This window comes from Vespa crabro, chromosome 6 (assembly GCF_910589235.1).
Source record: "Vespa crabro chromosome 6, iyVesCrab1.2, whole genome shotgun sequence".
NCBI lineage: Eukaryota > Metazoa > Arthropoda > Insecta > Hymenoptera > Vespidae > Vespa > Vespa crabro.
In genome coordinates, this window is record NC_060960.1 from 6,114,339 (window position 1) to 6,130,533 (window position 16,195).

At 28.5% G+C, this 16,195-nt stretch overlaps 1 protein-coding gene and 1 non-coding gene across 10 annotated transcripts in view; both read left to right on the top strand.

Moving 5' to 3' along the window:
* LOC124425280 (xaa-Pro aminopeptidase 1) overlaps positions 1-16,195 on the top strand; it is a 36,463-nt gene that overhangs the window by 5,406 nt on the left and 14,862 nt on the right. For 2 of the 9 annotated variants that reach the window (XM_046965497.1, XM_046965496.1), the window contains exon 1: positions 14,939-15,148. The exons of the other annotated variants lie outside the window; for them this stretch is intronic. The gene's annotated coding sequence lies outside the window, so the exon portion shown is untranslated. Of the gene's footprint in view, positions 1-14,938; positions 15,149-16,195 lie in introns of those variants that run through there. 9 annotated transcript variants of the gene reach the window in all.
* Trnaa-agc lies at positions 3,615-3,687 on the top strand. Its single transcript has one exon. It is a non-coding gene; the product is annotated as a tRNA-Ala (tRNA).

Here is a 16,195-nt window from a genome sequence, read left to right on the forward strand (position 1 = left end):
GGGGAAGCATTTATTCATATCCGGAGTACTACCAAATGAAATGGATTCTCTCTAGGAATGACGTCTCGTTAATATAACGAAAGAGATAACATTTCATACTATCTTCTTATATATTGTATTTATCAATTTTTATTAATATTTCATATTCAAAAATTTTACACGAAAGTTTATATGATCAATCTAACGAACGTACAATATTTCTATTATTTATTTCTTCTATTTTTCGTCATAATTTTTCATTCTTTCATTATCATATGAAAAATAAACAAACTATAATTATGAATCGTCAAGTTGAAAAAAAAAAGGAGAAGAAAGAAAAGTAAAATGTAAGAAAATTATAATACCTCGTATCATAGAACTTACATTTTCGATAAAATCCGATGAAATACGATATTTCATTTATTATTTCTCATAATATGGTTTAGTTCTTTCTTTTTTTTTCTTTTATTAGATATTATAAAAAAAAAGAAAAGGAAAGAAAGAAGAAAAAGAAAGAAAAATATATGGAACGAGTAGTAGTAGTAGTAGTAGTAGTAGTAGTAGTAGTAGTGTAGTAGTAATAGTAGTAATAGCAGTAGTAGTAGTAGTAGTAGTAGTAGTAGTAGTAGTAGTAGTAGTAGTAGTAGTAGTAGTAGTAGTAATAGTAGTAATAGCAGTAGTAGTAGTAGTAGTAGTAGTAGTAGTAGTAGTAGTAGTAGTAGTAGTAGTAGTGTAGTAGTAATAGTAGTAATAGCAGTAGTAGTAGTAGTAGTAGTAGTAGTAGTAGTAGTAGTAGTAGTAGTAGTAGTAGTAGTAGTAGTAGTAGTAGTAGTAGTAGTAGTAATAGTAGTAATAGCAGTAGTAGTAGTAGTAGTAGTAGTAGTAGTAGTAGTAGTAGTAGTAGTAGTAGTAGTAGTAGTAGTAGTAGTAGTAGTAGTAGTTGTAGTAGTAGTAGTAGTAGTAGTAGTAGTAGTAGTAGTAGTAGTAGTAGTAGTAGTAGTAGTAGTAGTAGTAGTAGTAGTTGTAGTAGTAGTAGTAGTAGTAGTAGTAGTAGTAGTAGTAGTAGTATAGGAGTCGGATTGGTAAAATATAAACGGAAGAATTTCTGGCTTCAATCCTCTCGTGTGAGATTTTCTTCGCGCAAACACGTGGAAAGAGATAGAACATGGGATTCAGGTTGTTACTATAAATAAAATCGACTTTGCGAACGTGCCGGCGCTTCGAGTTTATTCCCGCAGGCGTTTCGTGTGAAGCGTCGCGACGCCCCAGCGTCGTTGTCATCGTCGTCTTCATCTTCGTCGTGGTCGACGTCGTCGTCGTCGTCGTCGTCGTCGTCGTCGGATTAGATCGAGTATGCACTCAACTATTTCGCTTCGTCAAACATAAATTCGACCGAGTTTAACTAGTAGAGTCAATGAACCCGTTACTAGGAATTTAACCCTAACCTAAAAATCTATCAACTTTTCTATTAATCTTTTTTTTTCAATCGACTACGACATATTCCATTTTTTCTTTTGTTCCTTTTAATCATGTTTTTTGTATTTTCCGTGCTTTTAATGTTAGATCGGATCAGATTTACATTGTATGCTGTTACGATCACAAGCCGAGAAAAAGGATGAAAGTTATTTCGAATCGATGCTATTAATGGCGACGATAATAGTAGCTATCTATTTATAAATATATTCAAAAAAATTGTTAGTAGGAGGCAAAGTCAGTAGAGTCAAAACATTTCTAGAGTCTATTCGATGACTATGCAAAAAGAAATTCCATGAATATTTTAGATTAGGTCAATGTCAATCTTTTTTCTGTCTGCCATCATACCTATCTATATATATATATACATATATATATATATATGTAATATATATAATATATAATATATATATATATATTATATATTGTATATATTATATATATATTATATATTGTATATATTACATATATATGATCATGTATATATAAATATATATGATCTAATTGATTCACCAAATTATCGTAAGAAACTATCGAATTTTATTATTAATTATTATTCTTATTTTATTGAAAAAGAGAAAAAAAGTAATTGAATCTATCGAAAAATTTATATTTATTTATTTTAGATCTATTTTTATTTTATTGTCTTCTCTATCACATATATATAAAATATGTATATATATATATATATCTTTTTTAAATCAAAATTATATAAATAATTGTAATTATTATATATATATATATATATATATATATATATATATATATATATAAATAATTACAATATTCATTATGGAACATAGGAAAACTATTTAAATATAAGTATTAGTAAATTCTAGAAAAATATGGAGAAGAAAGAGAGAAGGAGAGAGAAAGAAAAGGAAAGACAGAGTGAGGGAGAGAAAGAGAGAGAGCAAGAGAAAGAGAGAGAGCAAGAGAAAGAGAGAGAGAAAGAGAGAGAGAGAGTATTGATAGAAAGCGTCGATAGGGTAGGAAATGAGAGGGTTGAAAAGAGCAACCAGCGTGTTAACCGACAATATCGGAAAATAAGAGCAAACCGCAAGCAGGGCCGCAGCTACTGAAGGTAGTCTCACGACTGGTTACGAAAACTTCCGAAGGAAGTAAAGAAAAATCGAAAGTGTTTTTAACCGTCACATTGGAACCCCGAAGAAAGAGAGAGTGAGGCCTTATGTTAATGAATGGCAAATTATCGGAAAAGAGACCGCCCGAAGTAACAGGCTTACATGAGGTTATGGAGGTCGACAGGACCTCTGCCCCTCTACCTTCCAACTCTATCTCTTTCTCTCTTTCTCTCTCTCTTTCTCTCTTTCCCTCTCTCTCTCTTTCTATCTCACTCTCTCTCTCTCTCTCTCTCTCTCTCTCTCTCTCTCTATCTTATTCGATCTCAGACACGATTCCTTATCAGTAACATAAATCTCGAATTAATATAAAAATCAATAAATTACAATAAATTTGAACTAACGATAACGTTTCGAAATTTGATAAATATTTTGTTTTATTTCGTCGTCATAATAAAACAAAATGTAAAGGATATAACAAAAGATAGGATTAAATTCGATAAAATGTAAATGATATACTCTTGAAAATATTTAATAAGTTTTAATTTAAAATATTAATGGATATTTCAAATATTGAAGATGCGGCCCTGTTCGAGTACTCGACTCGTCCTCTTTCGTCTCTTATTTTACTATACACATACACAGCTCGATGTATAAACATACAATACGTGTGTGCGTACTTATATATTTAAGCTTAACGATATACATACGTATGTATTCTTAGTAACTAATCAATAATCGATTGAGTGTTGTAAATAAATTGTAAACCTAATACAAGGAGTGGATGTTATTTATCCAAACTTTTTTAGTTTTAATTGTATTTTATTACGTGAAAAAATTTTGAGGTTAATACTAATTAATTATAGGAATATAATTTTTTTTATATTAGTTAATTAAAAAAATTCAAAAATTCAAAAATTGTCGATCGAAATATATCATACAATTGAAGTAAGTATAGTTAGAAAAAAAATAAGAAAGAAACAAAAAAGAAAAAAGAGAGAAAAAATTCATAATAAAACGATGAATTAGATCGAGTTAAAGCTGCAGCCGTGTAGTCGATAAAAATGTTATAGATAAACAACAGGGGGCGTAGCTCAGATGGTAGAGCGCTCGCTTAGCATGCGAGAGGTACCAGGATCGATACCTGGCGCCTCCAGATTAACATTTTTTTTTTAATTTCTATCTTATTTAATCATATATTCAGTTTAAATCGAAAGATTCATTAATCAAGAAAAAGAAAAGAAGAAACAAACACAATCAATATTACTTAAATCTTGTTTTATTAAAATTGTATAAAATTAGTTCATTGAAATAGATAAGAAGAAAGAAAAAAAAAAGATACTAAGTTTTTTCTAAAAGGTAACTAAACTTTTTTAAATAAGAGAAAGTTACATCTTTATTCTTTTTTAATTTTTTTAATTTGATACAATTGGAATTTATTTTAATAAACACTTTTTTTCTCTCTTTAATTTGAATTAATCTCACGGATCACTTATAAAAGATGATAGAAATTCTTAAATGATAATAAACTCTCGAGTATGATAGGATAATTAAAAAAAAAAAAATCAGCTAAACCGATTGAAATAGAAATAACATAAGTTCACAAGCATCTTTATTGTCCATTCCTATATATATAAATCATACATTAATATTCATATATATATATAGGCATACACAACAAACCCATAAACACGAATACATAGATCATGCACATAGAGGACACGCACACGTAGCAACGAATATAGAGAGAGAGTAGTAGAGACAGGTATAGCGTTTAGAGACATTCTACCGCGCTGCCCTAAGCTCGCTTAGCTCTTCGACGACCTCCTCGGTTATCCTGTTTCCCGCTTGATTCTAAACTACGATTTACCAACAACCGTCGGATAAACTAGAACTGATTTGCGCATCGGGCTTTCTCTCTAATCCGCCTCCTAATCACACGAATCTAGGGAGGCACTGACCAATCGCAGAAGAGAAGATGGCGATTGGTCTCTCCTGATGCGTACACGCCTTCTATCCTTTCATCCTTTTCATCATCTAAACAACATCCCTAACCTAATTCCTTCTCTCTAAACGTTTATTTAAAAAGCAAATTTTTTACATAAATCGATATCCGACAAATTGAATTGAAAACAAGAGGATTATTTGAATTAGATATAATTAGTGATGCTGATCATTATCAATTATAGGTTTGTACTAATACGTAATAGAAATATTAGAAATCGTGAACGTATGTACTCGTATGTTTAGAAATAGTTAATAATCAAATATGAATAATGTATAGTAAGGAAAATGATTATGAATTAGGTATAAGTTATGATAAAACATTATTGATTATACCATTGAGTAATAATACGTAATAAAAATATTAGTATATTAGAATTATATTTAGAAATAATAATTGTCTGTTGGAATTTAAATGTAGCCTCTTTCGATACATTATTGAACAGAAATGATTATCATTGGAGTAATAAAAATAAATACGATTATAACGCCAAATTTCTTGTAAATTTTGTTTGAATTAATATAGTATAATGGTCTAAATTTCTTTTGTCAAATATTATAACATCCTGCCGATTTTCTGTGATCCTGATTTCTATTCTCCTTTACATTCTCAACAACATTCTTCGAACACGTATGAATATTCACATATGAGTGAATCATATTGAAACTTAGAAATTGTGTTTAGAAATATTATTGCATTATGAATAAGAGCAAAAATCAAAACAAGAAAGAGATGCTAATCAGATTATAAAATAACTGAGATTGTTTTATTACTAATTCTATTGACCGAAATTAAATAAAAATAAATATATTAAAAAATATCGTAATGTGAGCAATATTAAATTAAGAATGACAAGAAAAATCCAAATAAATAATATATAATCATAATATTTCTTTAATAATCGAAATTAAATAAAAAATACGATTGTATAGAAAATGTGTTTAGAAACATTATTACATTGATAATAATAACAAAAGATATTCATGTATATATATATATATATATAATATATATATATATATATATATATATATATAAGCTCGTAATATTATTTAACGAAAAATAATTTTAATTCTAATTAGATCGAAATAATATAAAAATAAAGACGATTTAGTGTTATTAATATAAAATAATAAATCTTTTCTTTCGATTGGTCAAATATCGCGCTAATGTTTCACTTGCATATAACTAAACACGATCGATACACCTAGATTAGAGTTAGTCGAAGGATATAATTGACCTCGACTATTGGACGACCCTATTTGACAAGGTCACGACTGAAGAAGCAGCTGTACACGTATACACAAATACATACGCGTTTACATTTAACACATATAGGCCTACAAACGTCAACCCCTCCGTTTGCGTGTTCTCCTGTTGCGTCGCATGTTTTTTCTTTGTTCAACGTTACAGATTTTAGCAGCCATTATTACGAGCATCGCGTGACAAACGTGTCTGGCATGCACGAAGATCGTTCAAACTCTATGACCTTCCTTTTTACTCGAGATACATACCTATAAATATAAATACATGAAAACTTAATTAAAAATTTTTATTAAAAGAAAATAAATATTAAATATTAACCCAACATACATACACACATATACACATAAATATGAATTTATTTATAGGTTAGAAATTATTTTTTATTCAATTTATTAAATGATTATCGTTATATTTTTCTTATACTATATACATATATATATATATATATATTATATATATCATTGTATATATTTTTTAACATACGTCTATGGTAGAAATATATATATATTTTTTTTAGTTACGTATAAAACAATAATTTTTATTTAATAAACATTGTCTTTGTTATATCTACATATGAGTATCCTACGTGGAGAGGTATGATAGTACCTTGTGTGAAACATATACATCACATGAGACCAACGTTTAGCACACGTGATAGCTATATTCACTAAAAGACACGACGCACGTTATGCAACCCTAATAATGCGTGTGTGAATATGGTGACGTAATATGCGTGCCACACGCGCATTTAGAGCATGTCGTCGCGACAACTGCGTGATTCCTCTTCGAGTTCATATGTGACGCCCATTCGATAAGTATATATGTTGATACTGTATATTAGAACGATCTTTCACAATACATATCGTTTTAGAAACTAGACGCATTGGTTTTAGTATTTCTAATATTCTACAGATATAATTAACTATTTATATATATACAATACTTTATTTATTTATATATATATATAGTACTTAAATACTTTATATACTTATATCTATATACTTTACTTATATATTTTATTTACTTTATTTTATTTATTATTTATATATATATATATATATATATATATATATATATATATATATACTTGAGCATAAAACTAATGCATTTAATTAGATATTAAAAGCCAAATGTAAAAAATGGAATTACCTGAAAAAATTAATTAAAATTTTGTATATTCGAGTACAAATACATACATATCTTTAATATTTGTAATATTCTTTTCATAGTACATATTTTATTTAATATGATATATCATATATGTACTATGAAATAAAAGAATAAAAGAATAAAAAGTATATGAAATAGGCAAATGAACAAAAAATAATTGAAATATATGTAATCGTGATGGTATTTTCATACACTTGATGAGAATTAAATAAATAGATATTTAAACGTCTTTGATATAAATGATCGAACGCTAAGAAAATATTATAATTCAAATAATTTAAGTGAAATAAGGTTATCCATTAAAAAGTATTAAAATTTCATGTTACGTTACGAATAAGTCGCAATTAATTGATAACCAATAAAAATGAAAAATAAAATAAAAAAAGGATTCGAACAAGACGAAAATCATCGAACGCTTAATAATAAGTAAAAAGTACATGAACAAATTTTAGGTTAGATCGAAACAAATTACATTTAATGGATACGAAAAATAAAAAAGAAATAAAATAAAAAACAACAAAAAAACAATAAATAAAATAAATAAAAAGGATCAGAAAAGATAAAGATCATTTAATACTTTACAATATGTCTTACGTATAAAAGAAAATTAGAAAATAAATCCAGCGTATCCTGTAAGATTATCAATAGGAATCGGTATGAAGTTGAGAGGATGAATATCACATTTTGTTTATGCGTTCCTTGCACAGTTGGACCGCAGTCAGGCTTCAGCCTCGGCCTAAAAAGGAGTAAAGGAGGAGTCTGAAGGAGTACAGAGTTGAAATCATGCTTCCCCGATAACCGACGTTCGTGCAATAGTGCGTGAGTCGACTTGTCGAATGAGAAATCCTTCTCTAACACATGTTCGCAATGTTCTGACATATGGCTTCCCTCTTCTCTCTCTCTCTCTCTCTCTCTCTCTCTCTCTCTCTCTCTTTCTTTCGTTCTTGTAGTGCTCCATCTCTCTATCACTATCTCCTCCTTCTTTTTCTTATTCACAATGGTAACCCATATACTACTTCTGCGTGCGTAAAGAGATCCCTCGGGCCCTTCGAACACTACCTATGGGGGCTGATGCCTTGGTATGGCCACGCATCGTCCCTCAGGCCCTTTATTCTTCGATGTCCTTCGGTCTCGAGCCCACGAAATGCAACAGATACGTAATGTATGCGAGCGTGCTGGTATACGTTAGAATACAAACGTTACATACATGTATTTACATTACATACATATACATATCTACCTGTACAAATAATATTTGTAAAATGTTACAAAAACTATAACCATTATTTCTTTTTCTAATCGTTTTTATTGATCGTTATTTTTTATTGTAGAAAATTTTTTACGATAAAATTATTAGAAAAAATAGTTATACATATTCGTAACATATTCGATAAGAAACGATAAGTTATGAAAGTACATAGGTAGTCGAAAAGTGAGGTTATTAGTATGTTGAATTTTAAACTGTCTTTTTGATAAAATCGTAGATAGTAATAAGCATATATATATATATATATATATATATATATATATATGCTTATATATTATTATATATATAACAAATATTGTTATATATATAACAAAAAATCTAGAAATTAATTCAATCGTCTAAAAGCTAGATTCTTTTCTCTTACCTAACCTTAACTTTACACTTTGAGGTGTAGTAATAATCAAATTTCATCGTTAAAAATAATATCATGACTTTAAAGAGATAATTACTAAGCAGAATATATATAGATATATATAATATGTATATATTATATATATATATATATATATATATATAAATATTAAATATATATTATCCATCTTATAATCGTTTTCGTGAATATAATTAATGGATTGGTTATCATGAATTTTGAATATATAAAATGGAAGACAGTCAATGGAAGAAAACGAAAGGTATGTATATATGTATGTACGTGTATATATATATCGTTTCGATTTAACTGTGGGGCATCAAAGCTATATTACTCCCACGCTTCGACCTCCTTCACCTGATAAGATCCTGGCAAAAATTCTCCTTCTCTATTGTTCCATCGCAATTAATATGCCTATCGCGTGTTTCCTTTCGTCTCTTTCTCTCTCTTTCTCTCTTTCTCTCTTTCTTTTTCTTTCTTTCTTTCTTTTTCTTTCTTTCTTTCTTTCTTTCTTTCTTTATTTATTTCTCTCTCTCTCTCTCTTTCTTTTTCTCTCTTTTTCTTTCTTTCTCTTTCTTTCTCTTTCCAATGTTAACTCTAACATTCCTGTATCCCTGCTACATAGTGCTGTCACTTATCCAATATCCTGTAAACAAAAAATGGTCATTGTCATCGAAGACTGGATAGGTTCAAGGTTAAGAATGAAAATCTTCTCAATTTTATTTTATTATATATATATATATATATGTATATATATATAATAAATGATTGAATTATTGTATTGACCCTTTTAAAGAAAAAAAAGAACAAAGAAAAAGGATATCTATCTCCGTTATTTAAGTATGACAATTCTTATTATAAATTATTTTTATTCAAATCGTTATACAACTGTCGACTTATTTGATCGTATTTTTTTTATGTATCAAACGTCACAATTGTAATCTATATTATCTTTATCATGAATTTTTCTTATTGAATATGTTTGAAAAGAAATAAATGAAAAAAGATTTATATGTAATAACTTGTTTAAAAATTTCGAGGTTATGCCTTGCTTTTTTTTATATATTTTTTATTCCTTCTTTTTTTTTTCGTTGTCTCTAAATCATATAGTTTTGTCATTGATCAGGATTACTTCTTCGTATTTTAATAAAAGATCAATATTAATGTTATATCGTTTCGTTTGATTTGCTTTTTGTCCGATGATTTAAATAAATGCAAAATTTTATGTTGTACGTTAATTTGAGTAATTAACACGTAATGCAATATTTAATCTATATTTCGAGTTGAATGTTCGTTTGTAAAGAAAGTTTATATGGGTCAAAGTTAAATCGTTTCCAATATCAGTACGACGAAATGTAATTTGATTAAAATAGGAGCCGATTGTGGTATACTTTTTTTTAATACAAAATGTCACGAAAGGTATCAGGTTACCATGCGAGTAAGTCGAGTTCCATTTACAAATGTAACTCTACTTCCTCTTTTTCACGAATCTCCGTGTTTGATATGTTTCCCATTCTGTTTTCCTGTAGATTTGTAAACTGTTTCGGTATTTATTTACAACGATCAAGCATTCCTATCGTTTTTCTTACGACATGATAATAAAGAAAAAAAAGAAAAAAGAAAAAAAAAGAAAAAAGAAAAAAAAATAAAGAACAATGAAGAACGAATTAACGAAACATAATTTGAAAATAATTTATTCTTATAATCACATATCATATGATAAAAATTATATTAAAAAATTTATAATTTATTGCCAAGTAATTATATGATATAGGTATACGATACATTCTTTCTTTTTTTTTTTTTTTTTTTGTTATTTATCATTTCCTTCAGCATTTATCTATCGTTGTAATTCATAATTACCATCTTTTTATATTTCTTTTGTTCATTATTTATATAAATATTTAGCTTTGTTTTTTTTTTTTTATTATTATCGAGAAGATAATATTTTTATTCAATTAATAGTTAATACTTCATTGTTAGCTTGAACACAAAGAGCCAATGAAAATTTATTTACGTTGAGACTAATCTATGGACGATTGATTGTACGAATATAACGAAGTAGTGAATCAATGATTATTGAATGTAATTGGATTCAATTTTTACAATTATTTCATTGAAATGCAGATTCATTGACGCATTAATTCCATTAATAAGATCTTCTTATTGTTTTAATTAATTTATTTCTCGACAAGCACACAAGAATCATTATACAATCTAAAACAAAGGAAGTAATTAGCCTAAAAAATTAAAAAAACAAAAGTAATTGATTTTTAAAAAGGAATTTAGAAACTTTTGACCCACATTGTATTATAAACTGGGATATCAAGATATACTACGTTCATTTAAAGTTCTCAATTCAATTGAAATTCTTAAGGATGACTATCTAAATTATCTAATCACTATTGACGTAGAAATGAATTAATTGAATAATGTAAAAATATTATCGCAAGTATACTATTAGTACTTAAACAACATAGATAAACTAACTTACTTTGCACTTCTAATTTCCTAATACTCGAGTATCTTGACAATTCTAAATCATTTCTTTCGGTTTAAATAGTTTACCGTTTTACCGTCTTCATTGCTGTTCTCCCATAACAGAGAACTCGCAATTCCCTTTAATCGAAGTGACGAAGCATGTTTGAAAACACGATCGAACTTCTAATTCGATGAACTCTATCGAAAAGGAACTCCTGCTATGTTGATACTTCTCTAATATCCAAGTTACGTTCTTGAGCCAGCTCCTTACATCGCTTTAATCTCTTTGATATTATTTAATCTGAGTGAATGCATCGAATCTTTCTAAATCTCTTATCAAACTTTATCTTTTTATGTGTGATATGCGACATATATATATATATATATATATATATATATATATATAAAATATTATATTATATATAGATATAATATTTTTTCAAAGTTAAAAAAATGAGTACTTTAAATTGTAAATAAATTAAATAATTACAATATTAGTTAGGCAAAAGTAGAATTACGAAATTAAAATGTAAAAATATTGTGCATATGTATATGTATATATAATATATTGTATTTATATATATATATATATGTGTATATATATATATGTATATATGTATAAACAGGATGATTAAAAAATTCTTAGTTAAATTTTAGATTTTGATAAAAAGAAATTAGTCTAAAAGATTCTTGAAAAAGAGTAATTGATTTTTAGAATTAGCTTGAAACTTTTCTCGCCGACCGTGTATAATATTTTAATGATTTTAAATAATAAAAAAATTATTATATCTAATAATAAATAAATCTAATGATTGTAATATTAATAAATAATAAAATAAAAAAAATAGAATTATATATAAGAAATTAAAATATAAAATGTTGTGTGAGTATATATATATATATATATATATATATATATATATATATATATGTGTGTATATATATATATATATATAATATTTGTAATATTCTAAACATTTTTTAAATAAAAAAGGAACAAAGAAAATATTAATTAGAATTAGGATATTAAAATATTATGATATTGTACAAAACATATAGATATACAAATTATATATACTTTACTTTTTATATCGTTAATACTTACACAAGCGATTGGTACGACATTGAGCATAGAGTTAAAATGAATATAGATATATATATATATATATATATATATATATATATATATATTTATTTATATATATATTTATATATGTATATGTTTATACATACATGTGTATATATATACATATGTTATTTTATATATATATATATTTATATATATATGTTATTTTATATATATATAAAATAACAAAGTATGTAATGTAACAGGATAATAGCGGGCGTTGGAACGTATCGTAGCAAGCGAACGTGTACAAAATAAAAACGAAAAGAAAAAAGATTATATTCTGACTCTCGGTGATAAAAAGAAATAATTAAAATACAAAATATAAATGAGGAAACGTCTTATACGTTAATAAGAATTGGTTTCACTCGGTAAAGAAAGAATGTAATCGTCTTAAAATAAAGAAATAGGTAAAAGGAGAGCACAATGTGTCGGTTGGTCGTTCGATTGGTTTTTTTTTCTTCTTTCTTTTTTCATCACTTTTTTCGTTTGTTTTTTTTTAGTTTCTTCTATTTTTTCTATTTCGGATGTTGAATAAAATCGTTACGAGAGAAGAGCGTTAGTTATGGTCTATCGAAAACCGATGAAGGGAAGAAGGAGGTTTATCGCGGAACGATACCTCCTGAATAGGAACCCAGGAACAATAGTTGGGAAAATATTTAAACTTATATAATCATTTGAACTCTACCGAACGATCTTTCTTATCTTATCGTATAGAAATTAATCTTAATTCTAAACTAATACGAAATATGTGTATCTAATATGCGTATCAAAGTTAATAAGAAAATACTTTCAAAGGAATATTTTCAAGCTATAAAATACTGCGATTATATAAAAAGAATATAGATATATAAACTCTATGACGAAAACAACGAATCAATCGTTTGCTTTATTCTAACATCATTTCTTTAATCAACCTGGATCAATGAATTTTATCGATATAAAATTAAATATTGTCAAACTATTATCAAGATAACTCTTTTGTAATAATTACGATTGTTTTATTATATAATACAATTATCTTAGCGTTTATAAAAGCGCAGTGAAAATAAATAAATTACCTATTTTGTAGAAATTAGAGAAATAAATTGAATTTTTATTTTTTTTATTTTTCACTTAGACAACATTATTATAATAACCGGTTCAATTGTACGACGTAACTTTTTTTATCAAGATATATTTAGGAAAATAAAAAAAAAACAATAAGTACAATATAACAAACGTTTGAAATATTCCAAGTCTCTTAATTGTCCTTATTTACGCAGTAAATTAATTTCTTTTTTTAATTATTCCCTTATACTCTACTCTCGCAATTATTGGTTCGATTATATAAAATAAAATTTTTATCGAGATTTTATATTGAACGAAACGAAAAAAAAAAAAAGAAAAACAGTATTCAGTCATAGTATTCCAATTTCTAAGGGACATATTTGCAAATATTCAAATAAGTAAAGGTATTGTAGGAGTTTCGTGGAAGCGTTAGAAAATCTTTCTTTTAATGATAAATACTTTTTCAAGAGGTATTCCCATTTGGTGATATCCTCGATAGCCAATAAATTGGAATGTTCGGTGATCGGGAATAGGAATTCCTGATTGGTTAGCGGAACCGGCCAGTATGTAGGAGTTAGAGGTTTCGTCTTCCATTGTCACAAAGGAGATAGAGAGTGAGTCCGTGAAACCGAGAAGTCCCATGATGATGAAACTTCTGATTAGATCTACTGATGACAACCGGAATATAAGAAAAAGAAGAAGAGAAAAGTAATAGAGGAATACATGTGAAATCAATAAATCGAAGTACTGGAGTGGCCAGAACCGATGGAAACTCGACCGGAAATGGAACAGGATATCATCAGGATCGTCGGGTGAACCAATCACTTCCTTATCGTTTTCCAATAACGTATAACTGTTGTACGAGAGAAGGAGAGTGAGAGAGAGAGAGAGAGAGAGAGAGAGAGAGTAAAAGAGAAAAAGAGAGAGAGAGACAGAGATATAAGACGACTCGAAGGGTAAACAAAAACAATACTCTTTTCTTCGTTTCAATCTACCCTATACTATTCCTCGAAGGTGTCGAAGATTAGACGAGAATACTGACACGCTTTGTATTTATTGGAAAACGAGGGCGGTTTGGTAGCAGGGTAACACGAGATTATAGGGGCTGAATTTCAACCCCTGCGAAGGTCACGTTTCCTCGGATCTACCCTAGTAAATGTGTAACACTATAATATAGTCATCATAAGACCGGATTTGCGTGTACGAACTCTATCCACCTTTTTCCCTATACGAATATACATTTTGTTCGTGCGACAGATGTTGGGTTGCTTTCTCAAATGATCTATACTATTTGCCCATTCGATCGGCCTTCTTTTAAAATTTAATGAACTTTGACCTTTTTTTTTTAAATGCAACGAATTAATTCACTTAATCCATTTTAAAGTGCTTATAAATTTATGAAAATCATTAAAACCGTATAAGCTTTGAAGTACTTTCTTTTTCTTTTGTTCTACTTTTAATTACTCTTTCATATATGAATAGTAAAGAACGTGAGTAAAACATGATATTCGTGTAATCGATAAGCCTCAGAGAGCACAAAGTAAAAATAGAAAGAGAGAGAGTGAGTGGGAAACAAAGAGAAAGAGGGGCAAAGAAACAGTGGTAGTGCGCAACTCGAGTCGAAACAACCCCAGAGAGAGAGTAACTCGAATGGGGTTAGTTTGCTCTAAGTTAGTATGTTCTCCTGGCAGGGTGGCGCGCATCGGCGACGCTTCATCCCTCGAAAGGAGTCCGTAGAAGAGGGTTGCACGCGTCTTTCTCATATGATCATCTCCAGCTACGACTCGATCCTTCGAAGCTTTCTCATCAGAGTTGCTTTCGACTCCTCGTGAATCAAGTACTTAAGCAAGTTGCCATCTCATCGAGGACAGGATTCTATGGGGTACGAGTTGGTAACATCACCCAACCCTCTACCCTCCCCCCCTATTTTACCACCCACCAAACCACCCTCCGTTCGAATCCATAAAAACGAACGGAAGGGTGATCGAGAGAGGATTTACGTTTCTTTTTTATCGGCTCTCGCGAAGCAACGCTTGCGCGCGAGCATTATTGGCAAAAGGGGATGAAAAAGAGAGGGAGACAGAGGGATCGAGTAGATGTTATATTTTCTCTCTATTTTTTTTTTTTCTATTTGCAACGTTCGAACGTACATTCATTGTGCTGGCATCGATCTCTCTCGAAAGTTATTTTAATATATATTTATATATATATAAATATATACATTCATACATATATATGTATATATATATATATATATATATATATATATATTAATTCATTCTGTATATATGCATATATACAAGGTGAATTTTTTTCAATTGAAAATAGCAAGATATACCAAAGATATCCAAAGATACCCAAAAGATAACTGGAAGAGGCCAAAGATACCCAAAGAAGTCAAACAAAATTGTATACAAAATCCTCCAAAAGAAAACCGCAGACCAATCCCCAGATAAAATCCTAAACTAAATCCCGAACAAAACCTTAGTTCAAATCCCAAATAAAATCACAGATAAAAACGTAGTAGCAACTGCAGGAAGAACCTAGATTCAATTTGACCGATTCAAACCGATCCGTGACGGACCAAGTACTGTCAAGCCGAGATTAGCCGATCAGAACCTAACCAAACCGATCCGAATGAGCTGAGTCAAGCTTAATCAAATCCAATACTTGCTGATTCTTTTCTCCTTGCAAATCCAATCTTATACAGACTTATTCGATCCTACTCGATCTTATTAGATTCTATTCGATCCTATTTATCCTATTTATTCTATTTAGTCTTATTCGATTCAATTGGATCCTGTTTAATCCAATTTGATCCTATTCGCTTTTTCTTGATTTTATTTGTTTCTATATGGTCCTTTAATATCTATTTTTTCTCAATTCTATTCGATTCTATTGGAATTTGAATAATATGAAAGATAGAGTA